This window comes from Lynx canadensis, chromosome D1 (assembly GCF_007474595.2).
Source record: "Lynx canadensis isolate LIC74 chromosome D1, mLynCan4.pri.v2, whole genome shotgun sequence".
NCBI lineage: Eukaryota > Metazoa > Chordata > Mammalia > Carnivora > Felidae > Lynx > Lynx canadensis.
Genome location: NC_044312.2, coordinates 87,144,855 through 87,150,854, shown reverse-complemented (window position 1 = coordinate 87,150,854; position 6,000 = coordinate 87,144,855).

Sequence of the window (6,000 nt, the reverse complement as noted above, 5' to 3'; positions counted from 1 at the left end):
TTTTAGAAGCACTCTGCATTTAAAGTCATTGTCATATGAGGTAAGCCATTGTGAGTTGGGGTTTGTTGTTGCTCCTTGCTGCTGAAAGCATTTTAAATAAATGAGACAACTTTTGTGAAAGCCTATCTTTGAATACGATAGCATGAGTAAGTGTGTTTGTGTAAAAAAAAAAAAAAAGTCATAAGGAAAATATTTCATAACAAAAACATGTATTTTATATGTTAACATTCTCTTTGATTTCTCTGAAACATTTCATTGTGGAAATTGTCCAGCATACAGCAAAACTGAAAGAATTTGACAGTGAACACTCAAACACCATTAACATATTACTTTACTTGCTTTGTCACCTATCTATCCATCAATTTATCCCTCTTTCAACTTCATTTTTTGTGATTTCAGAGTAAATTGCAGACATTGGTGTTCTTCCAAGTACTTCAGACTGCGTATCATTAAGTGGAGTTCAATATTTGTTTACAGCTTTTTCCCCCCCTTAAATTTACATACAATTAAAGACACAAATCTTAACTGTACGTTTGGTGAGATGCATACATCTGATAATGTAAACCCTTATGAAGATACAAAATGTTTCTATCCATTCAGAAAATTCCTTCATGCCCCTACTTAGGCCAGTTCTACCCTTACTTCCTCCCCAAGAGGCAACATTCTTTTGATTTTTTCCCACAGTCAATTAGTTTTTTTTCCCCCCTAACATTTCATATGAATGGAATCATACAGTATGTACTCTTTTAGGTAAGGCTTCTCATTCATCCATGTTGTTGTATCTATCAGCATACAGATCCTGAACATGTTCTTTAAGTACACACCTATGTATTTCATTTTCTCTGGAGTGATTATAAGTTGTGTTTTAAATTTTGTTTTCTGTATTTTTATTGTTATTGTATAGAAACGTGATTGATACTTTAGGTGTTGCTCTTGTATCCTGAGACCTTGTTGAATTCAGTTATAAGTTCTGGGAGATATTTTATGGATTCCTTGGTTTTCTTTGTATACAATTATGTTATTTATAAATAGAGACAATTTTACTTCTGATTCTTTCCTCCTTTCTTTTTTTTTCTCTCCTTCTCTCTTTGCCTCTCTTTCCTCTTTCCCTTTCCTTGTCTGTCTATCCATCCATCCAGTCTTTTATTATTGAATATGATGTTCAGTGTAATGTTTTTATGAATACTCTTTATCAAATTGAGATAATTCTCTCTGTTCCTAACTGAGAGTTTTTATTATGAATGAGTGTTGGGTTTCATCAGTTGCCTTTTCTGTGACAATTGATGTGGTCATGTGATTTTTCTTCTGTAGGATATTGATATGGTGAAAAACATGAACTTACTATTGATATTGAATCAGCCTTGTATATGTGGAACAAATTCTACTTGGTCTTGGTGTATAACATTTTATACATTGTTGGATTCTGTTTGCTAATATGTTACTGAGATTTTTTCATCAAAACTTGTGAGAAGTATTGGTTTTAGTTTTCTGTTTTTGTACTCTCTTTGTCTAGTTTTGGTGTCATAGTAAACAGGCATTATAAAATGAGTTGAGGTGTGTTTCTTCCTCTTTTATTTTTCTGGAAGACTGTATAAAAGTGGTGTTAATTCTTTATGTATTTGGTGGAATTCTCTAGTAATGAAACCATGTGGGCCTGGACATTTATTTTTTGGGAGCTTTTTAACTAGTGGTTATAGGGCTATATAGATTGTCTATATTGAGGTTTGAAGAATTGATCCATTTCTGTAAGTTGTCAAATTTATGAGCATAAGCTTGTTTGTAGCATTTCCTTATTAACTTTTTAATGTTGCAGTATCTTTGTACGCGGTTTCTTTTAGCTCTTAGAGTGTATTTAAATTGTTGACATAAAGTCTTTGTCTTGCTCAGAGACCATTCTTTTTAACTTTTTATTTGCTTGTATAGGGATCACACTTTCCTGTTTCTTTGCATCCCTTGTATTTTTTGTTGAGAACTGGACATAGACATTTTGAATGTGTGGCAGCTCTGAAAATCAGATATTTTCCCCTCCCTACAGTTGCTGCTTATTGTTGGTTTAGTGACTTTTCTGAAATAATTTTGTAAAGTCTGCTGTTTCTGTCATGTGTGGCCATTGAGGCCATTCTGCTCCTAATTTAATGATCAGCTAGTGCTTTGATTGGCGGAGATTTCCTTAAATACCTGAAACCAAAAGTAAAAAACTCTGTTTTTACAGAAGTGCTTTCTCTCTGTGTTGGGGCATATCTTCAACACTACAGGCACTTTTTCTCTTGTGATACCTTGTGTTTATGGGGTAGGCTAATTCATGCGTATTACTACGTGATTTTAAACAAAATCAGAGAATTTTTCTAAATAACTACTTCCTGCTTGGCTTTGGGTCTTCCTTTTGTGCTGCTTCCCAGAGAGAATCTGTCTTTGCAGCCCTCCCAGCTGATCTCCCTGTTCTTTTTATTTGATGCTTGTTCTTCAGATGGTGGCTGCAGGTGGGGCAGTAGGGGAATTCTCTGATTTTATTAAGCTTCAGTTCTTAGGTTCTGCGTCTCAGGGTGAGGTCTTCACAGGGGTTCTGATCCCTCCTTTGTTTTTAATGCTGGACCTCCCACGTATTCCTGCTCCTACCCCAGTGATAGAGCTGTTTTCTTATTTTCCTAGCCTATTTCCAGCTACAATGGTTTTCCACAGGTGCTCTCCTACTGTAGTTTTTATTGTCCCTCCTTCTGTAAATTAGGCTTTTTTTCCTTATGGGAGATGAGGAAGACAGGGCTGTCTAGGTGGAGTTTTCAATGGTGGCTCTTACTCCCCTTTACCAGCTGCAGAGGGTTTCCACTAGTGTTCTTAGATATAGTTATTGTCTTTCCCTTGCAGATTAAGATTCTTGCTCTGTAGGGGAAATAGGGAAGATGGGTTGTGACTGCTCTTCTCTTCCCCAGCTAGTACCACAGGGCAGAGCTTCTCAGGTTGTTGGATTCTTCCCATCCTTCCTTGTAAGCACCTGGTGGGCTTCCTGGAACAAAAACCTGATAAAAGATATAACACCTCCTTATTTCTGGGGTCCCTGGGAATTCACATTCTTAAACTAGTACACATTTTGCCTTTAGCAATTTATGAAGAGCTTGTAGCTGAATTTTCTTATCACTACTCAGTGGTTTACATCCCAGGTAAGTAAATGCTTTAGTTCTGTTCTTCCTGCAGGAGAGAGTTATCCAGAGCTTGGATTAATTGATCTGGAGCCTCAGTTCTCTGATAGGCTTGTCTATTTAATTTGCAGTTTGTCCAGACGTGGGAGGATATTTTAAGTGTGTGATGATGCTCTTTTTTTTTATCTCTCTAGAAAGAGCTGAAATGAAAAGTTTTAAAGTCCTAATTTTCCTAGCATTTTTCTTTTTGATTTAGGAAACAGAAACTCAGTATGAAGAACAGATTGGTAAAATTATTGTGGAGACACAAGAACTTAAATGGCAAAAGGTAAGTATTTTTAATTTTTATTTGAGATTAGTGTTTTTAACATCTATTTTAAAATGTATTCTAATCCTTAATAGCAAAATTAATTTTTAAATTTCCTAAACATATTTGGGGGATTGTGCATCATTTTAAACAAAGTCTCAAGAGGGGTGCCTGGGTGGCTCAGTCAGTTAAGCATTCGACTCTTGATCTTGGCTCAGGTCATGATCTCACAGTTTGTGGGATTGAGCCCCATGTTGGGCTCTGTGCTGCCAGCTTGGGATTCTCTCTCTCTCCCTCCCTCTCAAAATTAAAAAAAAAAAAGTCTCAAGAGAATTCTCATTAAAATTGTTTTAATAATATTTGAGCCTCCAGAACACTGAGAATGAAAGTTATTTCCAGGCTTTCTGATGATATTGCTAAAATCTACTATGATCTATTTAATACCCGAGAAACACATGTGTTATAGAGGAGTCAAAATGTTTTTTAAGAAAACCTCAGAATAGTACTTTATTTTCACAGGCTGTCGTTACATGCTGTAACTAAATATTAAAAAACAGTATCAAATCTAATTCTCTTTTAGCCGATCTATATAGAAGCAGTTTTGATAGTGCTTCTCATGTGTTTCCACCAAAGTAATCTTAATAGCTAAAAATTGAAATCTTAATTTTGATGGCCCCCTCTTTTCACTGTTTGGCAATATTGAAACAGGAATTTAGAGGTAGCATATCAGAATCAGAATTCAAGTGACAGAGGATAGCTCAAATTGGAAATGATGGGAATTTGAAACCAGACAGACCCACAGGTATGTAGAATTTGGGAGTAAAACTAGAGTTGGATTTTATGAGGCACAGGTCTGAATCCTGTCTGTGGAGAGAAAAAAACAGATAAACATCAAATACAAACAAACTCCATGCTGATTTCAAAATGTAAAGTCATATCTTGCTTTTGGGTAGAGAGAGTCAACAATATAAAGTTATCCAAGTCCTTGAGTTAGTAGGTTTAATACAATCCAATTTAAACATGCAAGAGTGTATTTGTGGTAGTTAAGTTGATTCTAAGGTTTATGTGGGAATAAACATATAGGAGTGTCTGGGAAGTTTTTAAAAGAGAACAGGATGAAGTAGCTACGCTAGATTCTTAAATATATTATTATAAACTATAATAATAATTAAAGGAGCTTGGTGCTACTTTAATTGTCTACATGGATAGATATTACTTGGCTACTTTAATTGTGTACTTGGATAGGTATTCCTTGGAACATAATAGAATCTCAGAATAGATCCAGATCATAAGATAAATTAGTGACTGATAAAGGTGGCATTGCAAATTAGTGAGGGGAAAATAGATAATTCAAGAAATGGTATTAGAACTGCTTTTTCCTGAAGAAAAATAAAGCTAAATTCCTACCTTACTTTACAAAGTTGTAGGAAATAGGAACTTTCATATATATATTCTTGTTGGCAGTATAAATTAGAAATGCCTGAGTGGTTCAGTCAGTTCAGCATCCAACTCGATTTCGGCCGATCATCATGGTCTCACAGTTAGTTGGTTTGAGCCCCTGCTGTGAGCATGGGGGGGTGAGGGGAGGGCTGGGGGGGCTGCCTGGGAACTTCTCTTACCTTCTCTCTCTCTTCCAACCCCACTTGCGCTCTCTCTCTCTGTCAAAAATAATAAAAAAAGAAGTTCCTTGTTGTATTCCTAATAAAATAAAACTATTTTTATTAGAACTCATTGCAGTGAGAACATTACCTTGACAGTCTTAGTATGTCTCAAAAGGGGTAAGTCAGAATTGGGATATATAACAGGTTATTGGGGTGTAGGCTCAAGTGGCTTCAGGAAGATCTTTTTCTCCCAATATTTTTTATTGTGGTAAAATACACATAAAATTTGTCATCTTAACCATTTGGGGGTATACAGTTTAGTGGTATTAAATATATTTTTAATGTCCTGCCATCATCACCATTCATCTACAGATGACTCTTTTTACTTTGTAAAACTGAAACTCTATACTCATTCATTAAACTCCCCCATCCTTCACTTCTCCCCAGTTCCTGGCAAACACCATTATACTCTGTATGATTTTGACTATTCTAAGTTTCTTAAGTAAGTGAAATCATACAATATTTATCTTTTTGTGACTAGCTTATTTCACTTAGCATTAATGTCCTTAAGGTTCATCCATGTTGTAGTATATGTCAAAATTTTCTTCCTTTTTTTTTTTTTAATTTATTTATTTTGGGAGAGAGAGGGAGCACAAGCACACAGGAGGGGAAGAGAGAGTGAGAAAGAGAGAGAGAGAGAGAATGAGAATGAATCCCAAGCAAGCTCAGCACTGACAGTATGGTGCTCAAACCCAAGAACTGTGAGATCATGACCTGAGCCGAACCTAAGAGTCAGATGCTTAGCCAGCTGAGCCACCCAGGTGCCCCAGAATTTTCTTCCTTTTTAAGGTGGAAATAATATTCCGCCTTAGACATTTTGTCTATCCATTCTTCCATAGATGAACACTTGGTTTGTTTTCATGTTTTAGCTTTTGTGAATAATGCTGTTATGAACATG